General features: G+C 42.5%; 1 protein-coding gene across 14 annotated transcripts in view; it reads left to right on the forward strand.

Moving 5' to 3' along the window:
* Positions 1-27068, forward strand: part of TMCC3 (transmembrane and coiled-coil domain family 3) — a 288551-nt gene that overhangs the window by 231351 nt on the left and 30132 nt on the right. Inside the window, exon 2 of one of the 14 annotated variants that reach the window (XM_010858023.1) lies at positions 8153-8424. The exons of 11 other annotated variants lie outside the window; for them this stretch is intronic. The gene's annotated coding sequence lies outside the window, so the exon portion shown is untranslated. Of the gene's footprint in view, positions 1-7100; positions 8425-16600; positions 19380-27068 lie in introns of those variants that run through there. 2 more of the 14 variants (XM_010858013.1, XM_010858015.1) reach the window with 2 other exon arrangements.

Below are 27068 nucleotides of genomic sequence, written 5' to 3' on the forward strand. Positions count from 1 at the left end.
AGTGGTGGTTATATGCACCGAAGTTAATTACTGAGAGGTTCACATGGGTTACAGTGTGTGTGTGTCTGACACAGAGGGAAGTTGAAACTGTTTCTTGTACCCAGAAATTAACACTTAACATTTCATAGGCTGACCCATGAGTGTATTATAATAGTGAAACGAGTATGCTTTTATTAACGTGTTTTCATTTGGGAAAGGCCGCTGTGCTTGTCGAAACCTCCTGACTTAAGCAAATTATCAAGTGATATTTCTTTTATAGAGCCAGCCAAAGTTTACCTCATGCGCTGAGCAATTTAGAGGTACTCGCTGATTTGGCATCATCTGTTGGATATGTGGGCACCAAAATTACAGTGATAGTCTCCTTTCATTCAAGCGGCTCATTCATGTACTCTTACCACCATGGGAGCCGTGAGGGCTCTTATTTATACCAAATCTTTGTCTGTTTTAGTACCCAGACATGCTCCTACTGTTTGGGTAGGTGGGAGTGCATTAAATTCTGTTGAGAAACTTAACTAGCACTTTGGCAATTTAAAATGATTTTAAGTACTCAGGGCTCAAATTAGGCTCTATTTATAAAGAAAGAATTAAAAGAAGAGCTCTTCAGCTTTATGCTGTCTATTTATTTATTTTTCACTGTGTAATTCCTTTATTTTCTGCATATTAGTGCTTTACCAACACTACAACCATAAAGAACACAATTCCAAGTACTGTACTTTTTAGTTTGGGGAGATCACAGTCTACAAACTCATTTACTTATATTAGACAAGATTAACCCATTCAACTTACTGCAGTTTTTAAATGCACATAAAATACAGAAATTGATGCAATTAAACAAAATCTTCAGGATCTTATTTCTTAAATTCTTAGATTGTAATTTTTTTCTGCAGCCTTAATTACCAGTCCCCATGATCACCAATGGTTATGGCTCAATTTACACCAATTTATCAACCTTTTATATCCTTAAAGATAACATAAGTGAAAATTACAATTTCTTATCAAAAGATTTAGGGTTTTCCAAATTTCAGATATTTGCTTCCCCTCCTCCCCCCACCTTAAGACATTTCAAATAAACTGAAAATAACTACATCTCACCTGCAACATTCCTTAGCAATCACTTGATGTATAAAATTTTAACTATGCCCCCAGTTATTTTAAGACACAAAAATGGCTGCCTACCAATCTGTCTGGTCACAAGTTAGAAATACTACATTTAAGAATTAACAAGAGGGTTTCAAGTTTCCTCCAGTTTAGGCATTTAGACCTTTGTGCTTGTCGCTTCAGGATGTTACTGTAACATTGACGTTTGTATAACCCATGTTTATGTACCTTATATGTAATTTAACACACTAGTAATTAAATGTATGATGGAGCTTTGGGAATTTTAAAAGCAACGAAAATGTTCTTAGGTGTGTGTCAGCTTCATTTCCAGAGATACTTCTACTAAAGTGAAACTGAGAACTTGATACTTTAGTTGCATTTTGAATTCAAAAATCCCTCTGCACCATTAGGAGCCTACAACATAGCACCTTTTCTCGTCTGCTGTAAGTAAAACGTTTGTCAAGAGTTTTACTTCGAAGAGTTAATTTTCTACAGCCTTGTATTTCTCATACATCTTTGGTAAAAGCTCCATTATACAACATGGCCAAAGCATGGAGGACCAATACTGCCCAATCATATACCATGATATCCCGTTCAATTTTCGTTTTCAGACACCCTCATAAACAAAACCCACTTCACCTTTTCCTGTAAACTGCATTTGCAGTCTGCATTTCTGAAATTCCCTAAGTTTTAATTCCTTGAGGATCTCTACAATTAATCCTTAAGGCTATATAAGAACCAGGTGCTGCTACACTATTCTGTATCAAGCATTAACATTTGGTTCAAAGTATTATCATAGTGGTCTCAATAATCTAGTTACTGGTCCTAACCAGCTAAGCAAGTAATCTTGTTAAGATCTGGGTATCACCAGCAAGCACATTGCTTACACTTGAAGAAAAATAAGTTTACATTCATTGTCATCTGTAGGTTCTTCTTCTACATCCTACTACCCCTTTGTCATTCCTCAAGTCTACACATCATTCATTCATCACATTTCCTTCCTTAAAGGAGATAGTGTATTTTTGAACCAACAGGATATCTATTTGCATGAGTTAATCCAACAGAATACTTTTTATAAAACATCTTTTCCGTGTTCTAATTAATGGAGATATGGATCACTCATTTACTAAAAAAAAAAAAAAAGACATCTTCAGGTTGCTATAATGTGGAAACAGATTTTTTTTTTCAACTAGGTAAAAGGTGCATATAATTTGAATTGTTAAATGATTTATTAATGAACAAAATAACCATTCCAGTAATGTAAAGTCTACTGGTCTTAGATATTTGAAACATGGTAAAAGGATATATTCCAGTTTTGCCCAAAAGTCACTTAAAATATCTACAAATATTTCATCTGTGTATGTTATACACCATTATTGCTCCATTTTCTGGAAGAGTATGTTTTAAAAGTTAACAAAGAGGGAAAACACAGCAAAGTTGCTAACTTTGCAGTGAAAAAAAATCTGTGTCCTTGACAGGTTATATTTTCATAGTTTTATGCAGTGTAAGTTAGCTTTGCAATGGGGAACTTGAGTTTTATCCTTACTCATGCATGATGTATGTTTCAGAACTTAATAGCTGAAATTTCAAAGAACTTCTTACATTACCTGTTTAACATACTGATGTGGAACTGGAACATATTACAAGGATATTACTCATTATTTGCCACGTGGGCTAAGTTTACTATACTGGTTTTAGATATAAAAGGTCACATTTGAATTTACTAAGTTAAAGTCAGAACTCATAAGGCGGGGGAAAAGGCCTTAAATATAAAAGACAAATGGCAGTTTGATTAAGCAATAATTTTCAGTTTACTAGATGAAACAGACTTGCAACATAGTCTGCATGAATGCAAAATAAGCCATCTACAGCAAGTGATAAGGAAACTGGGCAAAAAGGAAAAAAGCATACATTGGAAAAGAAGATTCTCTCGAGATAAAAAAATCAAACCATTATTATAAAGGAATTTACCAAGAACTGCTATATTTCCCCCATCCCATTTGCTGGAAGTCAACAAGAGCATCTAGCACTTTGTGTTCATGTCAAAAAGTCAGATCAGAGCATCCTAACGCAAAGCAAAAAAAGAAAAGAAAGAAAATCCCTAACTCCCTCCCCCAAACCGCAGAACTGTAACTCCAGAGTTCAAATTCAAAAGAAGAGAAAGTGGCAATTGAAAGAGGTGATGGTGGCGATAATCCTATGAATGGGTTTTTGATTTCTCTCCTTTCTGGGGGATGGGTGAAGAATGCTCATTAGGATTTGTAGTTAGAGGTTGACCGTGTGAGCCCCTCATAGAGTCCGTCCCCCGAGGTGGCACAGGAGGGCTGCACATACCAGTTCCTGTCCCGAATCTGGGTCAGGCCCAGTTTCTCCTGGATCTCGTGGGGTTTCATGGCATCGGGGAGGTCCTGCTTGTTGGCGAAGATGAGGATTATAGAGTCCCTCATCTCTGGTTTTGCTGAGCCTACCATTTCAACAGACATTTTTTGAAACTTTTCTTTGGGCAAATAAAAGAAGAATGAAATAGTCATATATTTATGTGGTTTCCTTTAAATTAATGTTGATGCCTTCTCAGCCTTCATTTTTAAAAATTATTTGTTGCACATTTGGGGTGATGTTAACGAGAGCTGATTTGTTTACTAAGAATAATACGTATACAGTTGAGAGAGAGATTAAATCTGTACACAAAGATTACTTTATGTTTTCTGATACTTTGGACATTTCAGAAATCACAGTTGCTTAGTTGGTACATGATTCCCCCCCTTTTGGCTGCCCTGGGTCTCAGGTGCAGCATGCAGGGTCTTTAGTTGTGACATGCAAACTCTTAGTGGCGGCGTGTGGGAGCTAGTTCCCTGTGCTGGTCTGTGCTAAGTTGTTTCAGTCGTGTCCCACTCTTTGTGATCCTATGGACTGTATGTAGCTCTCCAGGCTCCTCTGTCCATGGGATTCTCCAGGCAAGAATACCAGAGTGGTTGCTGCGCCCTCTTCCAGGGGATCTTCCTGACCCAGGGATTGAACCCACATCTCTTACATCTCCAGCGTTGGCAAGTGGGTTCTTTACCACTGGATAATTGTTCCTTAGTTTATTTAAACAGTAAGTTAAAATGAGGCTGGATGTTTTTCTAGGGCAGCTAGCTTATTAAACTCTCAGTGGATTTTAATTTTCTTAAGCCTACTGTGGTTGTTGATTTTAATTTAAGGTTGCAGTTAATGTCCTATGGAAGTAAATGCAGTGACATCAGATTCCAAAATGATAAGGTAACGAAATGGCCCATCAGAAACAGCAACTTACACCATTTTTTAAAATTAAACCAAATTCACGGAGGGGAGAATGTTCTGCACATGAGGAAAACCCATATCAAATCATTAACCAAATAGTTCTGGATAAATAGTAAATTTATTTTTGGTTACTAAATACTTCAGATATGGAAAAGACATTTGTTTAAAGTGTGGCACTCATAGACCTACCACGTAGATTTAACAGATGTTAATATTTTGCCATGCTTGTACCAGATTTTTTTTTTTTTTTTTTTTAAGAAATAAGTGGTTCCAGACACAGTACCTTGACATCTTCTCCCTTTCTACCTTCTCAGAGGTCTCCGTAACCTGAATTTGTTGTGTTTCATTCTTTTAATGGTTTTACACACGGGGAGGATCCGTAAGGACTGTCAGAGGCCCAGTTCTCCTTCTGGAAAATTAAAACCAACCAAACAAAAAAAGAATCCATCAGCAATTTATAATACTGTTTGTTGTATTAAATATTTATATAAATGGCACCTCTTTTGTAACTGGCTATTTTTTCCCAACATGATGTTTATAAATTTATCCAGCTTCATTCCCATTTATACTGATGTACATTATTTCAGTATATGAATAAACCAGAGTGTGTGTGTAGCCACTCTGCTAATGTTGGGCAGGCAGGCTGATTCTGAGAAGGTCTGTATACTCGTGGGAGGGTTTCTCTAGGAAAGATTCTTTGAAGTGACATTCCTGGGGCAGAGGAAAAAGAGTATCTTTAAGTTTACCATCTATTTTTAAGTAACTTTGTCAAATAATTGTACTTATAGGAGTGATTTTTTAAAGCCGTATTTTAATATTTGTCATAGAAAATGTTCATAGTGATGTTAGATTCCATGTGTATGTTGAATAGTATTTGTTTAGAGTTTGTATGCATTTTAATTTTGCCTGAAAGCAAATAAGTGCAGTTATCCTCATTTTATGCATGAAGAACTGAGGCTCAAACAGGGGAAAATGACTCGCATGATTATACCAGTAAAAAGTGGAAAGGCTCGAACTTGAATCCGTATTGGTCAGCTTTCCCGAGCCTTTGCCTCTAACCAATGGGGAGAACGGCCACAATCCCTGGAATTGTAGTGACACAGAAATTCAAATATAGACCCTGGCAGCCTGGTGGCTAAGATGGTAAAGAATCTGCCTGCAATGCAGGAGACCCCGGTTCTGTCCCTGAGTCAGAAGATCCCCTGGAGAAGGGAATGGCTACTCACTCTAGTATTCTTGGGCTACCTTGGTGGCTCAGACAGTGAAGAATCCCCCACAGTGCGGGAGACCTGGGTTCGATCCCTAGGTTGGAAAGATCCCCTGGAGGAGGGCATGGCAACCCATAGCAGTATTCTTGCCTGGAGAATCTCCGTGCACAGAGGAACCTGAGTTGGACACGACTGAGCAACTAAGCAATGGCACCCCACTCCAGTACTCTTGCCTGGAGAATCCCATGGACGGAGGAGCCTGGTAGGCTGCAGTCCATGGGGTCACTAAGAGTCAGACATGACTGAGCAACGTCACTTTCACTTTTCACTTTCATGCATTGGAGAAGGAAATGGCAACCCACTCCAGTGTTCTTGCCTGGAGAATCCCAGGGACAGAGGAGCCTGGTGGGGTGCTGTCTATGGGATCGCACAGAATCGGACACGACTGAAGCGACTTAGCAGCAGAGCAACTAAGCATGCACACACACAACCTCTGGACAAGTAGAACAGTGGGAGCTCTATTTCTCTTCCACTGGCTTTTTGGTATTTTCATAGCTTTTCTAAAACAAACATGTTTTGCAATTAAATCTAGCTAAGTGACGAGCAGCCTTAGTCCTGGAAAGGAGACAATAAACCACATTAGTGCTGTAACTTTCTCATTTACTCTTTGTTTTGCCCCAGGTCTGGGGAAGCGTCAGTGGTCAAGACTCAGGACCACAGTGATGGAAACCAATAGCCACGCTGCACTGCAGGTCCCAAGCTGTACACCCGAGAGCATGGATCTAGAATTCCCTGGCTTGCTTCTCAGGCAGGCACAAGTTGAAGCAGGATGGGTTCTAACTTGAGATCTTGGTTGAAAATGTAAGGAGTGGCTGCGTTATTCCAGAGGCCCCCTCATCGTCCTGAGTGCTGCTTTGTGTACCTACCTGGTGCTGTGCTGGCCCCTATGGCCAGTCAGACGTGGGCACTGCCTTGGAGGAGCTCAGGTCAGCAGTTTTGCAGATAGAAAATGGCAGTGCTCCAGGGAGCCCTGGCCTCATGTGGGCCTTTCTGAAAAGAATTGACCGAGAGTCTACCCTGAGATGCTCTAGGCGGGATGAAGTGTCTACTGCTAAGGCTTTCTAGCTTACCTTCCTTCATATTCATACTCTCCTGCCCAGGTATTTCCTGATAGATGTTTGTAGGGAGAGGACAGGGAGGACAAAAAGTAGTACCCATTTTTGAGCTTTTGGTTCACCTCTGATTAGCCCCCCATTTTTTTTATTTATATGTATGGCTGTGCCAGCCCTTCGTTGCTGCACGCAGGCTTCTCTTCGCGGTGAGCAGGGACTGCTCTGTAGCTGTGGTGCTCAAGTTCCTCAGTGCAGTAGTTTCTCTTGTTGCAGAGCACAAGCTGCAGGCATGTGGGCTTCCCTAGTTGTGGTGCTTGGGCTCCGTAGTTAAGGCTCGTGGGCTCTAGAACACAGGCTCAGTAGTTGTGGCACATGGGCCTAGTTTTCCTCCGTCCTGTGGGATATTCCTGGACCAGGGATCAAACCTGTGTCCCCTGTACTGGCAGGAGGATTCTTTACCACTGAGCCCCTAGGGAAGGCCCTGGTTAGCCCTTTGATGGTGTATTTTGTGTATGAGTGTATGTGTGTATATGCATTTTTATATCCTCCTGCAAAGGAAATACTAAACCCTGGCCATCACAGATAGGTCCTTTGATTTGATTCAGATGTAAGAAGGATGCTACAGAAAAGGGAGGAACAGAGATGTTCATTGTCATAGCAACCAGCAGGTTTTTATAGTGGAACACTGCCTTCGTAACCCAAACCCGGCACCTTTTTTCTAACTACAGAAAACAGACTGACGCAAACTCAAGAAATTATAGTACCATCTCTCAGTGAGGTTTTGTTTGCTTTTTGAAAATAGTCTTGCAATGATTTTGGTTCCTTTGTAGAATTTCCGAGATGAAAGGCACCCTTTAAGTGCCTTAGAATTTTATGAAGTCAGTACTTAACGATTTTCCCATTATTATAATGTGTCACCCCCATTTCCAATCCTACTCCCACCCCAGTCAAATCCCCATGGCCAGGACTTATACAAAGGATTAGCTGAGGTTGAATTTGGAGTTTGGGAGACGTTATGCATCCTTTCACAGGCTCCTCCCTGGTGAAGAGTATTCCCTCTCCCTTCTCTTGAATGCATTTGCTGTCTGACCCTGAGCGGTCTTTTTGTGCTTGGGTCTTCACCATCCATCGCTCTCTAGATTCAGCAGACTCTGAGATGCTTAGAATATCTCACTCCTGCCAGTCACTCTGTAGGCAAGTTCAGAGTCCACCTTTGCTGTGAGAATTCCTGGAGGATTGAACCCTTGTGGCTTTCTTTCAGGAGCTCTGGTGAGTTTCCTGGACCTGGGGTTCCAGAGTCCTTGGGAGAAAAGATGGGGGTTAACTTGGGAGAATAACGGCCTCCTTGAGTGGCCAGGCAGAGTTTTCCATTGATTAGCACTTTGGGAGAAGGCAGAAAAGTAGGCTACCCTTTACTTTCCAATCTTTGTGGTCTGAGGTGTTCCCTTCCCCCAGGACCACACCTTGAGATTGAGAGCTTTGATGGACAGCAGCCCTGATATGCAGCGCATCCAGCTGGGTGGTACCTACATCTCAACACATGCTGGGGAAGAGGAGTCACTCAGGCATCTTGGCACAGCACTGATTGAAGAATGAGCTCCCTGTAGCCCCTGAAGGGCTTCTTCCAACCCCCTCCCACCCAGTGTCTCCTCCCTGTCCCTTTTCACCAGCTCAGCAGCATCTTATATGGGAGATGTCAGGCCAACTTCCTTGCAGAAGCGGCACAGGTAAGAGTCACGCTTGTAATGATTCTGCTTTCAGCCTAATTCATCACATGTGTATTGAGCACCTGCTGCGTGCCAGGCTTCCGGGAAGCTTCGGGAGTCTGGGCTCACTGAAATCATTCCCTTGATAAGCACCTTAATCATCTGGGGCCAGTATCCAGGGTGCACAGTTGAAGGTGGCTGCAGTGACTGATGGCTTAATGACCATTACATCCTTTGTTCACCAATACAGCAGGTGACATTCTTCATCCACACATGTTGAAGGGAAGTCATCAGGGTGGGCCCTAATCCACGGTGACTGGTGTTCTTATAAAATGGGGGATTGGGAGACAGACACGCACAGAGGAAGGATGATGTGAAGACAGGATTACTGGATGAAATTACAAGTCAAGGAATGCCTCAGGTGCCCAGAAGCTGGGAGAGAGGCCTGGAGAGGCCCTTCCCCAACACCTTCAGAAGGAGCATGGCCTTGCCAACACTCAGATTTCAGGCCTCCAGTGCTGCGAGATGATACATTTCTGTTGTTTTAAGCCACTCATTTTGTGGTCCCTTGTTATGGCAGCCCCAGCACCCCAAGACAGTTAGCTGACACATTTCCTGTTCACCGTGACAACTAAAGAAGTACAGATACCTGGCCTCATATGAGCAGAAGTGGAAAAAGCCTTAAAACCCCAGAGTTTCCAGTTAACTTGTTTAGCAGATGGTTGTATGCTCCTCCAAATTTTAATATTTTTCACTGTCTAAATAAACACATTCTTTTAAATTGTTTGTAGCAAAATCAGGGAACCCCAGAATATGCCTGTGGACCCAGTTTGAAAAACTCAGGTGTAGAAATGAGTTTGGTTTCAAGTTCCAATCTCATCTCTGCCAGCGTGCGGCCATGCACCCCTCATCACCTTGCATAATCATCCTGAGCCTGTTACGCACCTGTAGAGTGGAGCATACCTCTAGACTGTGGATTGAGAACTAGTGGTGATGAAAACCACCTGGCATCAAACCTTGTGCATGGCAGGTGTTCAGGAACCAGTTAAGGCTCACGGCTGGGGTGAAGGGAAGAACCGAAGGAGGGAACTTAGAGAGTCAGCAAGAATGGGATAGAGCCTGGCCTGGCCGACAGATGGGGTCTGACTCCCCTGTTTGAACACTGGCTGAGAGGTTCATCCACATGGTTTTTCCCCTCAAATAAAAAGTCACAAGATTCCTTTGTTCATAGGGCAGCAGAAGAGGATGTCAGGTTCAGGCTTGAGCCTTGTTTCCTTAAAAACACAGAGACCCCAGAGACAAAGTCACATGTCCCAGGTCAGGTGGTCTTGTCAGTTGGGTTATTTTCATCTAATAGGACAACAAAAAACCGAAAAAGAGTTGTGTTGGTTTTTCCTTAAAAAAAAAAAAAAGAAAAGAAAACAGCTTTATTGAGATGTAATTCACGTACTATTCATCCGTTTGTAAGTGTACAGTTTAATGATTTTTGTATACGCACAGAGTTGTGACACCACCACAACAATCAATTCCAGAACGAAAGGAAGCTCCATATCCATTAGCAGTCATTCTCCATTTCCTCCCTTCCCAAACTCGAGGCCAAGGCAACCACTAATTTACTTTTTTGTCTCTGGATTTGCCCTATTTTGGACATTTTCTGTAAATGGGTGGAGTTTCTGTCATGCGGTCTTTATCTCTGATTTCTTTCAATCAGCATGATGTTGTCAGGGTTCTTCCATGGTGTAACGTCAGTACCTAATTTCTTTTGCCAAATAGTGGTTCATTGCATGGATGTACAACATTTTATCATCCATTCATCAGTTGATGGACATTTGGGACTTTCCATCTGGGGGCTGTTATAATTAAAACTGCTATACACATTTGTGTATGAGTTTTTGTGTCGGTGTAAGTTTTGTTCCTCTTGGATATATACCTAAGAGTAGAATTGCTGGGTTATATGCTAATTCTCTTTAAAAATATTTATTTATTTGGCTGCGCCAGGGCTTAGTTGTGGCATGTGGAATCTAATTCCCTGATCAGGGGTCGAAACTTGGCTCTCTGCTTTGGAGTCCTAGCCACTGGACCACTGGAGAAGCCCCTGGTAATTCTATATTTAACCTTTTGAGGAACTGCTAGAGTATTTTCTTCAGCAGTTGCACCATTTTTTTGCTCCCACCAGCAGGTTATGAAGGTTCTGATTCTCCCTGTCTCTGCTAACACTTGTTATTTTATGCCTTTTGATTGTGATCGTCCTACTAGGTGTGAAGTGCTATCTCACTGTGGTTTTGTTTGGGTTTTTGAAATTTATTTTAATAAAAGCAGTTGTATTTCGTTATACAGGGAAACAGACAAAGTATCTTTAGCCGAAAGGCTGGTATGAGTAATAGTATAACTTTGAAAGTAACTTCTATGCTTTACCACATTCCTCCTCACCAGTCATTTCTTGAAGCTGGATATCCACAACCAGGGTTGAATAGAATAACTGTCATTGAGTTTTCCTGACTTGGCTTTTACTTCGCCACTGAAATTGCACAAAAAACAGGTACCAAGAGCTTCCTGGTCCTCTCTATTCTGCAGGGTTCAGGGTTGGAAGGCCTTCTCAGAGGGCAGCCTTTTGAGGGATGTAGTGGATGTCTGGCCCCCTGTCAACTCAGGTAAGAGGCCAGGGCATCTACTCATGATTCTCCCAGGAGTAGGCTGCTGCTGTTCAGATGTGGTGGTTGTGATAAGCGGGGACAGCCAGAACTGGCCCCTTGTGCCAGTAAAGATAGATGCCATGCCCTCTTTACAGACAGGCTTTAGAAGCTTCAGACTCTATTGTCCTCTATTGTAAGGAAAAAGAAACATAACAAAATGCAAAAGCACCTGTGAGGCCAGAAATACATGTTGGCTGAACAAATGAATAGCTTTGGCTTTGGGCGCCAGACACCGTTCTAGCATGGCAGCTTGGAGCAAGCTGTTTTAAGCTCTCTGAGTCTTGGTCTCTTAGCTGCAAAACAGAGATAGGGAAGTGCATCTGTTGCTGGGTTCTCGCGATGACCTCAAAGTGCACAGCTCATGGTAGGCACTCAACACGTGTTCATTCTCTTTCCTTCAGTAGCTCTGTAAGTAGCTCTGCTGTCTGTCTCAGGTATTTTTTTCTACAGCTTTGGTCCAGCTCCAGATATGAGAGAACCCAGGGTGGATTGTACTGTTTAGCTTATCTTTTCTTTACAGAGAGATCTTGAGCTCTTGGCAAAAATTAAGTATTGGTGGAAATGAATATTGCAATTTGGTAGCTGCTGATTGACACATGTTTGCTAAACAGCTACTCAGAATTCAGAAAGACTGCCTGGAAGGGGAAAAAAAAAAGGAAGAATCCTAAGAACATTTTTATCCTCTTTGCCAGGTACTTATTTATAAAACCATCTTTTGGGAATGTCTCAGCTGACAAATTTTTATAAAACATTGGCCAGCTTTGGCTCCAGCGTTTAAATTAGCCAGCACGAGAGCTTAAACTTCAGTGGATATAAAAGGGTTGGGTCCTTTTTGGAGTCTTTTTGCCTTATAAATTATTATTATTTTTTTTAAAGAAAGGGCTGTTCTTTTTGGTCACTCGGTCTTTTTTTAGACCTGCAGGGAAGTCATAGTAACAGGCTCCAAGTCTGATTGGGTTCCATGGCAACAACGGGTTGTGACTTTATTAAAGGAGAGTGGAGCATGCCAAGAAAGATAAAAATCAGAGTATGGAAAACGTCTGACCACATGAATGTGTTTTTTTGGATCATGTGCCCTGGAACGGAAAGGTTTCCCGAATTGGCATCAGTCTCTGTTACAAATTTGAATCCCTTTGGGTTATCATTAAGTCGGAGGGTTCAGTGCTCATTTCCAAAAGGTCTGTCTGCATCTTTGCTTTTTATTCACTCATTCATCCTTTTCTGTAAAAGAAAAGAAAACTATAATGTTGTAAGAACCTAACCAGAAACGATTCTGATTTCAAAGGTAGAAAAGAAATTTAACACGTTCTTTGTGGAACCGATTACAGCTGTAAATTGTGAGACTGTGTGGGAGGGCCAATTAGAGGCAATTATAACTCCACGGAACCCTCCCCGAATTAAAGCTTGCTGTGTGCTTTCCAAGCTGAGGGTTTTGTCTCCCATCGGTTTTTCTCATCGATGGGTTAAGAGATACTGGTTGCAGGGAAAGGTTGTGGAATCTCGGTGGGAGCTGTCCTCTTCTGCCTCCCAACAGCAAGGTGCGGGCTGTTGCTGTAATGAAAGTGTGTGGTTATTAGACTCCTTTGGGTAAAGGTTCTAACATCTGAGCAAGAGATAGTGAGATCGGAGGACTTCGAATCTTCCCCACCTAGTTATAAATGTGTGGAACTGTATGTCTTTTTCCATTACATGTTCTATTTTATGTGCCTCCTCATCCTGATGGAATTCCCAGGTGGTGGTAGTGGTAAAGAACCTGCCTGCCAGTGCAGGAGATGGAAGAGACGTAGGTTCGATCCCTGGGTCAGGAAGATCCCCTCGAGGAGGAAATGGCAACCCACTCCAGGATCCTTGCCTGGAAAATCCCATGGACAGAGGAGCCTGGTAGGCTACAGTCCACAAGGTCGCAGAGTTGGACATGACTGAGCGTATGCACACACACGCATGCATGCACGCACACCCTCATCCTGATACTGAAAGTGAAAGAACTTTAGGTGCAGGTAGCTAGATGTTGGACAGCCTTACAGCGATGTTATTGTTTAAACGAGTGGCATGTCATGATGTGCCCTCTGCCTTCAGATTCATTAGTCACTTACTTGGGGCCTCATCATGGTGAATCAGAAACTTCACAGATACTCATGGTAAACAGAATAATAAGTAATAAAGGTGTAAGAGGCGAGAATTACCTCACCAGGTTTCGGGTGTCCCAGCTGTCAGTGATCAGCTGGTAAGTCCTTGGAAAACTTATTTAACAACTTAGATCTTGACTTCCTCATCTTAAAACGAGTGTGACCTGAATTGGTGTTTTCCAGACTTCTCTGTTTATTAGAGTAACCTGGGTCACTGGTTTAACACCCAGAAACTCTATTAGAGATTCTGATTCACTAGGTCTGGCGTGGGACAAGGATAGTAGGGGCCTCAGGTCCCATGGACAGAGCCTGGTGGGATATAGTCCATAAGTTCACAAAGAGTCAGACACGACTGAGTGACTAAGCACAGCACACACAGGTGATCTTATAGTCAGATGTTCAGGAAATACCAGATGAGCTCAGTAGTTGTCAGACTATATTCGGACATAAGATTAGTGTGGGAGTGGGTAGGAAAAAGGAGGCTGTGTGGTCAGGTGATTGCAGCCACAATCTGAGAAAGTAAATGAGCCAGAAGCTTTGATGGTAGTGCCCAGTGGTTCTGCTTGCAGCCAGCGTCAGCCCCAAACTCTGTATCAGTGTTTCAAAAAAATAATAATTTTAAAATCTCAGAGTAGTGCAGTAGTGAACACCTTTGTTTATAGAATTTTCTACTCTATGGTGTGTGCTTTTGTTCAGATAAGACATAGAGTTTGCTAAACACGGTTATTTCTGCTGTGCATGAGGTAGGACCAGCCATGTAGAAATTACCTGGAGAGCTGGTTAAAAGATACAGGAATTGGACTACCAGACCCAAAGATTCAGTAAGTCTTATATGGAGCTTGAGCATCAGTCTTTTTTTTTAAGTTGAAGGGTTTTTTCCTTTTTCGAGGTTTTGACAAAAGTTGTGGGCTCCTCCCAATCTTCCCTCAATTTCTAGAATAAAACTAAGTTTAAGTGTCAGAACACATTTATTAGCACAAGGGAGATGGTTAAATTGAGCCACCTAGATTGTAGAAGCGTCTATAGCACATTCAGCAGGTACTTTAGAGAAAAGAAACCTGATCTTCTCAGACTCTGAGACAAGGGTTTCTAATGTGTAATGATGAGATCACTACCTGCTGGAACAAACACATTTTAATATGTAGAGTTTCTATTTGTTCCTCGTTCTATTTCCTGTTTACAAAGATTGAATAACATTGTTAAATGAAGTGTCTTGTAGATCATCCACGTAAGTGAAAATTATGAAGGTACACTTTGCTTTCCTGTTTACAGTCCACACTTAAAAAAATGCAAGTTCATAGGGAAAAAAATCCATAGCACTAAAAGGCAGGTGCTAGAAAATGGAGTCTCTTTCCAATGTCTTATCTTTATCCCCAGAGATATGTGCTATTACGTCTCCTGTGTATCTTTACAGAAAAGTTCTCTGCTCACAACCTCCATATCTGTCATTTAATTAACTAGTCTCCTATTGATAATACAATTTAAGTTCCTTCTAGAGTGCTTTTTTCCATGTTTCTTTTGACTTGTTAATACTGTACTGAGTATTTTTGTACATCTTTTTTTCTCTAACCATATATGGATCAATTTTTAAAAGCAAAATCGTTGGGTCAAAGGACATATGTCTTTTAAATAAGGATCAATGGGAACAAAATGTCCTTCTAGAGGGTTGTGCCTGTTTACCAGGAAAATCTTTTCTTTTCAAAAGGCTTTCCTGCCCCAGTTGGTTCTGATGCAGCAAGTAAGCAGCTAACTCTCCTTGTTTACTCAAACCCTGAGTCTCCAGAGTCTCTGCTTGAAGGAATTAAATGAGATCTTTCATGAGAAAGAGAAGAATTAAAAAGATATCTTAGGTTTTTAGAGGGAGACGAAGTATATAGAATGGCTTAGCAAAGCAAGTAGCTAATCCTGAACTTAAAAGGAGAAAGCTTTGGGTCACACAAGGTCCCAGAACTGGGTGAAAGTCAGGGTTCAGAAGAAATTCAGGCAGCCCTGGAGCAGAATGTGGTGATGAGAAAAGTCGTGCTCCAGATTATGGTAAAGTGTTTCTTGGATCTGACCTGCTCCGTTAGTGGATGCCACAGGGCAGTTTGGGTGAAGTGTGATGGGGATGGGATGCTCTTCAAACACCTCTAATGTGAATCACCGTGTAGTAGTTAGGTGTGTGTGTTTCAAAGTATTTTGAAAATTATTTATTTTATTTATGTATTTATTTTGGCTGTACTCGGTCTTCATTGCTGTGCGAGCTTTTCTTTAGCTGTGGTGAGCAGGGGCTACTCTAGTTGCGGTGCATAGGCTTTTCATTGCGGTGACCTCTCTTGTTGAGCACAGAGTTTAGGGCCCACGAGCTTCCGCCTTTGGGCTCAGCAGTGTGGCTCCCGGGCTGTAGAGCTCAACAGTTGGGGCACATGGGCTTAGTTGCTCTGCAGCATGTGGGCTCCTCCCAGATTGGCAAGCAGATTCTTTACCACTGAGCCACCAGGGAAGCCCCAAAGAAACGTTTAAATGGAAAGAATTACATCCCATAGGCTTTTCCCCTGGAGAAGGAAATGGCAGCCCATTCCAGTATTCTTGCCTGGAGAATCCCATGGAGAGAGGAGCCTAACGGGCTACAGTCCATGGGATCATAAAGAGTCAGACACGACTTGAGCACACAGTCTCTCAGTCAGATGTATGTGCTTCTCCTTAACACAGGTCTGGAGCTGGGCGGCATGGGGGTGTGCTGGATTAGTGGCAGATCCCATCCCGGCTGACGCTATCTACCTTTGTCTCCCTGACTTCGTTGTGTCTCCTGGTGGCAGCAAGATAGGACAGTGTCTTACACATAGAAAATTAGTTGAGTTTATTCAAGTGTGGGAAATTCAAGTCCATTCAAGGCAGGGGAGAACTAGGGGGTATCTTTGAGGGGATCTGTAAGTCACTGAGGAGTCAGAATCTTAGATATTGGCTAACGTGGGTTGGCCAGGTGTGTTGTGTGAGCTTAAAGGGAGCCATCCAGACAGTCTCTGAGAACCTTGGGTTAGGGTTAGGCACACTGGGGAGAGGATGCGTGTTCTCCTTCAGCACAGAGGGACCAAAGTGCTCTCTGAAACTGGTCATGCTTGAGCTGGACCACCTGTGGCCAAGACCATAGCTCTGAATTAGATCGTTCTCTGTCTTTAATCTGGAGAAGGCAATGGCACCCTACTCCAGTACTCTTGCCTAGAAAGTCCCATGGATGGAGGAGCCTCGTAGGCTGCAGTCCATTGGGTCGCTAAGAGTCGGACACGACTGAGCAACTTCCCTTTCACTTTTCATTTTCATGCGTTGGAGAAGGAAGTGGCAACCCACTCCAGTGTTCTTGCCTGGAGAATCCCAGGGACGGTGGAGCCTGGTGGGCTGCTGTCTATGGGGTCGCACAGAGTCGGACACGACTGAAGTGACTTAGCAGTAGCAGCAGCTGTCTTTAATCAGACTAACTAAATAAGCCGAGCAACAAGAGAGCTTTGAGGCGGTTGTAAAACAAATTTATATTAGAAACTTTTGTGAATTTTTCGGCGATATTTTGAGACAGAGAACATGAAATAGGTATGTTAAGCTAGGCTGTGGATGAAAGAATGGGAATATTTGAAGCTAGGGAGGGACCAGGAAACAGGGTCAAGTAAGACTGTAGCAAGTAAGTTGGAAATACAATAAAATATCCAGGGACCAAGGCTAGGTTTTCAGGCTAGGAAGACAGCCAATAAAAAATGGGTAAAACAAATTAGCACCCAGATTTGAAGGCAAAACCAGGAGAAAAATGAACAGGCTTGGCTATGTAAAATTGAATTCTGTATGCCTTAGCACTCAAATGTGAGTTTTCAATTTTACTGTAGTTTTTAAATGTCCATTTTGAGAGTTATAAATAGAAAAAGCAAAGTGAACCTTACAAAGAAACTATGTATTTCTTACATACGGAGTATACTATTAACTTAAGGTTAGGTTTAAGATAAGACCCATTTGCTGGAGTTAATTATTTAACATTTAAGACATTTATTTGAACTGATCCAGAGGATAGAGGCTATGTAAATACTCACTTCAGGAGACACTCTTCCTCTTAAATATTACAGTATAGTTTTCCGAAAAAAAAAAAAAAAAGTCCTGTTATTTTCACGAGGCTTTATTAGACCCACACAGTTTTCTGTCTTTTGCAAACAGCCAGTGGTCTTTTCTCCCCCCACCCCATCATGCCCCCAAGACAGAATTAAATCAGTACCACCTAAACCACATAACCATTTTGAGATCTTTGCATTAGTTATTTAATGTCAAGGGCAGGAAACCCTTGGTCTCTTAGACTGATTCTGGCCTGAGCTAGCAGTTCAGACATTTGAGAATCTCTTCATACAAGGAAGGTCAAAAGGATTCGAAGACAAGTGACTGACAACGGGGCAACTTGTAATCTGTGGCAGAGGTTAGTACTCAACTTATTATTACAAAAAGCCATTCATGATTAAAGAAGGGCAAGAGAGAAATATTTAATGTTTGTATCTGACCTGACATCAGATTCTTTGCTGCTATCACTACATTCTAGGAGGAATTTCCTCAGATGAAACTACAGCCTCAGAAGAACTAATTTATTTGCTGGGGGTCAGCTACTAAGTGGCAGAGTGGGGTTTTGACCAGGTCTACCTGACCCTAAATCCAGGCACATCCTCTGATTGAGTGAGCTGCCCCAAGGCAGTGTCACCCACAGGCTCCAGTTCTCTGTCTTCAACCCCTGTCTCTTTGAGCATCCCTCTGTGTGCCTGTGCTGAAATGTTCGCAGGCACCTCAAGTTCATTTTGTCTGATGCTGAATTCCCTGCAGATCTCTTCTTCCTCCTGCCTGTCCTCAGTTGCTTATCTCATGAATGATGTGTCGCCCACCAGAAAGAAACAAGTGGGGTTTCCCTTGACTCCCCCGTTCACTCCCACATCCGATGGGTATCACGTCCTTTTGATGCTGCCTCCTGTGTATTCCCCAGACACTGTTCTGTTCTCCCCACCACCACCACTTCATCCCGCCACTACCAGCTCTTGCCTTGGGTCACTACTGCGGGCTCCAGTCCCTGCCACTGGGATGCATTTTCTCATCTTTTTCAGAATGACTTGTCTGAAACAGGGAGCTGATTACCCTCATCCCTTTAACTGCAGCTACCTGTCCTCTCAGATGAAATCCAAACACCTTAGCATGATTTAACTGGAATCTTCAACGTCTGATCCCTCTCTGCTGACCCAGTTCTTCTCCTGCCACCTTTGCTGCGCGTGGTACCCTTCACATCCTCACGGGCTGTCTGGCTGGCTGATTCAGAACGCACCACCTGAAGCACCCTTTTACTGACAAATCTCTTTCTTCCTGCCTTGTGCCAGCCTTGTCACCTCTCCTGCCCTGGTCCTCCTGTCTCCCACTTGGCTGCCCCTCCCGTATGCTACCTTATAGCACCATGTACAACCTCCCATGGCTCATCAGCAACTGTCATTGTTTGCCTTGCCTCTAGCCCAGGGGTGGGGGTGCCCCCTCTGCAGCTCCAGCACGCCTCGCTGCGCCTGACACGCGAAGGCACCAGCGAGCATCTGTCCCATGAATGAAGCAACAGAAGGAAGGTTCTCCCGACTCCACTCACTGCCCTTCCCTCCGCGCTCTGACCACTTGCTGCTCACCCTGCCTCCGTTCTTGTCGGGGTTTCCTGTGTTCAGATCGCTGGTGTGTGTTGGCTCTGCCCAACTGAAGTTGGTTGAATTGAGCCCGTTTCCTAGTCTGTAAACCGGGAGTGCCAGTCCGAACATCCCCCTAAATTCCTCTCGCACCCCCAGAGTGGTGTGATAACAGGACTCTGTTCTAGTCTGCCTCTCTCTGAAAATACGGAATTGTATCTTTTCTCCTGGCAGCACAAAGAGCCCATTTGTCAGCAGTAGGCTGAATACAGTGTATTACGGCTGGCAGTAGTAGTGGTTACGGTACAGGGCGTGGAGTTTCTCTGAGGCAAACATGGGAATACCCAGAGATATGTGAGCAGTATCTCCAAAGTCCAGGGTGAGTCATACAGTAGGAGCTGTTGCAGTATCCAGCCTGCCTGCCTTCCAGGCTCAGATGCCTCTCGAGCAGGAGGGTGAGCTGGTCGCCGATCCAGGTCTCTGCTCCCTGATGTGTGGTGTGGTGTTTGGTAAGTCTCTTCCATGTGCTCCTGTTTCAGCCAGGCTGTGTCAGTATGGATGGTAGAGCTGTGTGGTGATTTGTATCCTGTGAGGTGCTTGAAAGAGAGATACAAGTTGTTTGGGGGCTTTTAATGGTTGTTTTGTTTTTGTTTTTTTTTTTTGCTTGCCCTGCACCTTTTGTAATTTCTCAGTGGATTTCTACATCCTTAAACTGCAGCAACTCCTAATGAACCACCGAACTCTTTACCGCTTGGTCCTTTAAAAATGTAAACCCAATGTGTGTGTGATTTAGGAGGTGAACAAACATCTAGGCATGAGTGTGCCGGCTACTGGCTGGAAAAGAGCCAGTCCTGCTCCTTCCCTGTCATTTTGAAAGTGTTCCTGGGTCTGAGCTTACTGAGTTGGCGTCTGACTTTGTCTTTTAACATTCGGTCTGTTGACAAGTGGACATCGCCCCTTGAAACTTGAGACCGCAGGAAAGTGACTGCTGAGGGTGTGTGGTGTGGCCTATGGTTGGGGGAGGAAGCAGCGGAGGGGAAGCGCTGTGGCCTGAAGCACCAGGGCTGTTCTGGCCGTCCTTCGCCACCCCACGGCGGTGGGTGGAGAGCAGGGACAGTTCCATTTCACCTGTGCTCTGCTTCTGAGAGCTGCTGAATCTCATGGGAAGTCTGTGTTCAGTTTGTGGCTGTGCTCTTGCATCTATGTCCTAGAAAACTGTGGGGGTATTGCTGCAATAAATACAAACTTTCTTTCATTTCTTGGACATTGACATGTTGAACACATTTATTAATTCAGTCATTTTCCCCCAGTTAGCTCTGAATCAGGCATTTGCCTGGAATGTCACAAAATTAGTCTTTTATTTACTTGGCTGTGCCGGGTCTTTGCTGCAGCATGAAGGATCTTTTAGTTGTGATTTGTAAACTCGAGTCGCAGCCCATGGAATCTAGTTCCGTGAACAGAGATCGAACCTGGGCCCTCTGCATTGGGAGCGCAGAGTCTTAGCCACTGGGCCATAGGGAAGTTCCCAACTGTGGTCTTACTGTTGGTAATGACCCCCAATCTTTAAAAGCTAAAACAGCTTTGGTTGGGGAGTGAGGGGTATGGAGAGTTGGAGAAGTTTGCGGTCATTGTTTGATCCTTTGAATCTTGAAAATTAAATTTCTGTTACTAAAAAAACAAAACTGGGGGGCTAGCTATTCTAACAACAGAGCATCTTAATAGTCTCATAGCATTGTGAGCACAGTGGTTGACAGAGATTGACACGCAGGGTTTCCATTGGAATGAAAGGGGGAAATGGCCCCCCAGAACTGCTAGAGCACAGCTTGTGAAACAGCTGGAGCTGCTGTCTGTGCGAGGCTGTTCAAAAGGGGTGTAGCAGTGGGTCTCTTCTTGCCTGTCGCTGCTGGTGGATGGGCTCTTGAGGAGAAGCCCTTGTAAGCCTGGCTGGCCCACTCTGCCCCAGGCTCTTCCTCCTCTCTGTTCCCCTCCTCCAGCCACTGAGGAGTCCAGTTGGATTGCCCAAAGTACACAGTTGAGTTGTTTGCAGCCACTTGTAGCCTGGGGGACATATGGGACTTTATCCTTCAAATTCCTGGATGTGAGCCACCGAGGATAATGCCCCAGGGAGATTAACTCAGGCCCTGTTGAAGGGGGTCTCCTGAGGGCCTTTAAATCCAGGTCACAATTTAAGTAGGGCCTCAAATTTAGATTTTAAGATAATACCCAAATAGTTAAGTGTAGATTCAGAGGTAAAATGATAGGATTAAAAGAGGTTGTTATTCATCACATAGCATAAACATATTCAAGGTACCTATTCAAGGGTGAGTGCATGCTAAGTCACTTCAATCGTGTCTGACTCTGTGTGACCCCATGGACTGTAGCTCACCAGGCTCCTCTGTCCATGGGATTCTCCAGGCAAGAATACTAGAGTGAATGGCCATGCCCTCCTCCAGGGGGGTCTTTCTGACCCGGGATGGAACCTGTGTCTCTTATGTCTCCTGCATTGGCAGGCGGATTCTTTACCACTAGCCTCACCTGGGAAGCCTTAAACATACACTCCTGGGGTTTTTTTCTTTCTTTTTTTTTTTAAACTGTGTAATTTGTTCTATGGAGAAGGAAATGGCAACCCACTCCAGTATTCTTGTCTGGAGAATCCCATGGACAGAGGAGTCTGGTGGGCTACAATCCATGGGGTCACAAAGAGTCGGACACGACTGAGTGACTAACACTTCTTGTTCTATAGTTCTTATTTTTAAATATTTGTAAATTGTAAAATATTGCACACAGAGATATGCCATTTTAAAAAGTAATATGAGACACCCCTGTACCTAAAACCCAGGGCAAAAATTCAGACTTAACCCTCTGACCTTCTCCCTGATTTCATATCGCTGTATCACAAATCTCCTCACCTAGGAGGTGATGCTATCCCAAGGTTTGTGTTAACTACTCCCTTGCTTTTTCTCGGCCATTTCCCCAGAAGTAATTACCATCCACAATTCCTAAGACATGCTTCTAGAAATTTCTCTACCAATAAAGTACACTTGTATCACATTTATATGAATCCCACCACCGCCCGTCTTTTAAAGCTCAAGTATATAGAGCTTGAGTGTGTACTATAGATGTACTATAGATGTAGCTCTGTATCTTTCTCCCTTAACAGTTTAGCTTGGACAGCTTCCCATAGTAGCCCATTCAGATCCACCTCTGTTTTGGCGACTGCATTGTTCTTCATTGTACTGGTTTTTAAGTGGTTCTCTATTAGTGGATGTCTAAGCCGATTCCAGAATTAGAAACAGATAATGGTGGGGGCAGTGGTAATGGTGGTGATACAAGGCAGACTGTCCTGTTAGGAGAAGCAAAGAATAAGACAAGGAGGCAGAGACTTGGAAATACTTTCATTTCCATTTCTGTTCTTTAAATCTCTCAAAAGTGTTTTTTAATGTTTTAGTGTGTTTGGAGAAATGTATGGAAGCTCAAAAGGACTGATTTTTTTTTTTTTTCCCTGCTTGTCTTTCCTTCCTTGTGATGGTCATGAAGGCGAAAGAGATTGTGATATTTAAGGATCTGAGGAAAAGGAGTGTATTTACAACCTATTGGCTAAAGGACTGGGAGATTCCAGTTCTTATCTCTCCTAGTGTACAAACAACACCCTGTTGTAACAGGATTGCTTGTTATAACCTGATTAGCAGAACTTTCTTAAGATAATTCGTCTATTTGAACTGTGAAGGGGTTTCATTATACAGAGCTTATCATTGTATTGATATTTCTCTAACAGTGTTGGTTGTCTATCCAAATACTCCTCTTCTTTCCTTTCTCCCTGGCTGGTGGAGCCAGCACAGTAGAGGCTAAAAATGTTAGGTACTGCTTCCACAGACTCCCTTGCAGCTAGCTCAGGGACATAAGACTCAGTCCTATCCAAAGTCCTGTCCTAAGGGAAATCTGCTGAGGAGTTTCTAGAAAATAGTTTCCTTCCTAACAAAATGTGAAAGAAGAGCAGTGTACTTGTCTTTAGCTGGAAATTATCTATATGTGGTTCTTAAAACCACAGTAGCTCATTTGCCTCTCTGAGAGAACTTGCAGATGCTCTGAAGATGGTATAATGAAAAAATGGAAAGAGCTTGGGTCTTTGATAACATTTTTAAGCCATCAGATTAGCCCTGTCTGCTGATCTTCTTAGTTTGTGACATCATATTGAATTTTTTATTCGGTTACTGAAACTATCCTGCTGGTATGGAATTTTACCCATAGGACATGCTGCCAAAGTGGAGAACCACTCAGTTATAGGACAGTTGAGTGCCTTCTGTGTTCAAGAGGCAACATGGGGCTGTGGGACTATGAAAAAGGGGGAAAATAAGGCAATTAATAATAAGAGGCAGTAAAGAATTTACTGCAACCAGAGAGACTCAGACAGTAAGAGCAGCAGAGGTTCTGAGTAAGCACTGTTTACTAGACTGGAGGTGATGAGAAACACCTTTGGATAAAAGAGGTTAAATTGAATCAGACTCTGAAGGAACCTCAAGGTTTTGGTAAGGAGAGAGTTGGGGATGGTATTCCAGGAAGCCTGAGGTTTTAGAAAGAACACAGGCTATGGACTAAGACCCGAGCTTGAGCTCATCTGTCACCAGTTTGTGAATTTGTCAGAGTCTTTGATTTCTTTGATACTCATCATGATAGATGAGCCATAACTTGTAGGACTGAGGTGAGGATTAGAAACATGTCAAACATCTGTCGTGCGGTTGGGCATGTGGCAGGCACCAGGGGGATGGTGGGGGTGGAAGGGGCGGTTGGACTGCATGTTGCAGGGTGCTCTTGAGCCAAGGTGAGGTGAGTTAATAGAAGTGATCTGGGCATGTTGATCTAGTCAGAGATCACTGGATCAAGTCATTTGGTCTAGGTAAGAGGGTGTGTGTACAAAGTCTAGAAAGAGACAGATTTGGGTCAAGACATGGAGGACCTTGACTTTTCTAACAGAATTTAGAAACAGTCCCCAGGAACCTGTTTCATGGGAGACAGTTTTTCCATGGACTGGTTGTAGGGGATGGTTTGGGGATCATTTAAGCCCATGCCATTTATTGTGCCCTTCATTTCTGTTATTATTACATCAGCTACACCTCAGATCATCAGGCATTAGATCCTGGAAGTTGGAGACCCCTGCTGTGCAGCCTAGAGACAGTGAGATGAGTGAAGGGATGGTTGTAGGTGCAGCATAGAAGACCTGGACAAGCAAGTGTCAGATGTCGGAGAGAAAGGAAGGGTTGGGTGTTAGAAGATAAAAAAAGAAACTTAGTGATGTGTGAGGCAAGGGGAAGAAAAGACTTAGCAATGAGCCCCCAAACCTGAATGGCTATTTTGTTCAGTGTGAAATTCAGAAGTGATTTGGAACACTTTGGGGTAATTATATCCTAGGTTGGGTCGAGAACATTTGTCAAGATTTATTGAAACTTTTGATGACAGATGCTATATTAGTGGTAAATAAATGATGATGCCCAAGTCTGTCATTTAATCCTTGCCCAGGTATGTTTGTCACTTTCCCGCTATTTATATATAAAGTGCAGCTTCTTTGAAGGATATGCCCCTTAATAAAATAAATACACCCTTCCCTCTATTAAGTAGGAGCACTATGAGTCGATCCTGTAGTATGAAGAATACGTTCAGTAACTGTTGACTCTATGTTAATCTAGGACAAAAAGTGGTTGAGCAAAACTTTCTCTGACACAGGGATTGTGGTCCTTATGGATATATTTACAGTGGCCTCAGTAATAAAACATGAGTCAAAGGAACATCTGAAGTAATGAATGGCATCACAGGCATCATCAAGTATACAAATCAAAGAAGTTTCAGTTCATCAAATTCAGGATCACGTCTTGGGCTGAATGAGTTTTCATAATTTTCTCAGTTGGTGAACTCTTGAACAGATGGTCCTCTAACATTTTGGAATGTTGAATAAGGTGGATGGACTGAGTCTAATTAATAAAGTGTACTACTTTGGAATATTCATGTGTAGTTAGCAGCCCTTAGAGTCTTAATAAGTTCATGGGCTTTCCCAGTATTAGGCAAAAGAATACCCCACCATTCATATATCTTAGGGAAGTAGGCTTGAACAAAACCTTTTAAGAAAGGCATTCTTCCTTTGGGGCATAAAGTTAATGTGTTTTCCAATGGTAATTCTGCACAAAGCAGTTCTGTGGTAAGCTCAGAGCAGGTGTCCTGTCTCAGAGTTTTTACAGTCTTGTTGGAAAGTTAGGGCTCTGAGCCAGGTACTGGCCTATGATTTGGTTTCAGTTCCCAGTAAAGAGAAATGAAAGCATCTGTCATCAAAATTTTCCCAAACTACCTTCTATCCTTCACAGCCTTTTTTCCCCTTTTACTAATCTAATTTGGATTTTTTATATTTTTTTCTTACAGAATTTGAGTCATAAAGATATATAGTGTAGAGCAGGGTTACTGTGGTGCCTTCTTGCAGGCAGAAGAATCTGAGATGTTTCTGTAACCATGGCTTACAGTGAAGAGAATATGATTTGTAACGCGCATACATTGAAGGATTTCTTTTTTCAATCTGTAAATAAAAGACAAAAGGAATTGTACCCTTCAGGGAAGTCATTTTTAATTCTGGCCTTTTCTTTCATGCTAGGTAAAATTTTGTCCTTTGCAATCTGTCAAAAAACCCTCTGATAAAAAAGCACCAGCCGCTGTGATAATTAGTTTAGCATTTCAGATCCCTTGCAAAGAAATGAGTAGAGATGGAATAAATCACCAATCATGTTTCTGAGGCAGAATGCCTGATTTACCATCATATGATGGGCACTATTATTTTAGGGGAGAATTCAGCTGTCCTTAACTTCAAATGATTTTGTTTTTAATAGATCTGGTTGCCTGATCCCTGCATCCCAGTACTGTTCCTATGCAGTGCAGTGTGAGTGTACAGGCACAGTATTGATGGAGTCTCACAAATTCATGAATAAATCTTATGTGACTGTGAACAGTACATGAACCAAGTCTGAAATCCTTATGTACAGTAAGTAGAGTCATAGTTCTGTGTTTCAAAAACATTACTGAGAGTCTAAGCAGCGTCTGTTTTTAGGGTGGGGCTATGGATGATTTTTTTCCCCTACTCTTTTTGACATTTAAGCTTCTCTATTTCTGAGTATCTTATTTTTATGGTTAAAAAAATTTCCCAATCACTTAAAAAATCCCAGCTTCACCTTGTCTGCATGATGAAGTATAATAGAGCCTGGCACAGACTGTCTGTATTCTTTAGCATTTCATGTCTCCTTCCTTTAGAAATTCTTGCCTTGCACTTTTTTTTTGGCCCCAGCCTGACTTAGAATGACCCATTACTTGTTATAAATTCTAGACATCTGAAGAAACTTTGTTTCCTAAATATTCTGCAGTCTGCCTCTGTGGACCCATTGTGGTCTCTCTCAGCTGATTTTTGAGCCTCCCCTTCCAAGCCCAGGTCAGATAGCATCTTGGAAGATGTCTCACTGAAGCCTTCTGTATCCAGTATTTCCACTTCTTTGTTTCCTAGAGTACCTACTACATTTTTCTGCAGTTGTGTAGCTCTGTATGTCTCCAGCCCAAACAGTGAACTCCTAGGGAAGAGTTCATCATTTCATCTTTCTGACGCCAGTGCTTTTAGCGTACTGCGTGGCTCAAAAAATGCCCAGGAAAACATTTTTTGAGTGTGAGTTCTGTATCTTAGGGGGCCTGGCTTGGAACTTAATTTAATCAATTCTGTTAACTGTCATAAAAATAATTTGGTCTTATATATGGTGTACAAAGAGGTTTTTCAGCCTCTTTAAGAAAAACTGGCTTTCTAAATAACTATCATGTAATGAACCAGGTGATTTTCAATCTGTGTCAACATGGTATTTAGGATTTTACTGCATTTTGCAGAATGTAAGATAAAATATTTTTGCATTTAAATCTGATGAATTTAGTTACATCGTAGGTATTAGTGCCTTGCTAGTGTATCATGAGGATTTCTACTCTTTTTCTGTACTTTACATTTGCTCTTCTGTATCCGGGTATTAAAAACAAATATTTGTAAGAGAGTATCATGAAAATTTCAGAAATATTAAAAATGTGAAAGGGCTGACCAAAAGTGTGAATGGACACACCGTTGAAAATTCTTTTCCTGCTAGAACCGAACAATTTCATATGTTAATCAATATGCATTTAATAAACACCTGCCATGT

This window comes from Bison bison, unplaced genomic scaffold (assembly GCF_000754665.1).
Source record: "Bison bison bison isolate TAMUID 2011002044 unplaced genomic scaffold, Bison_UMD1.0 scf7180017864383, whole genome shotgun sequence".
Taxonomy (NCBI): Eukaryota; Metazoa; Chordata; class Mammalia; order Artiodactyla; family Bovidae; genus Bison; species Bison bison.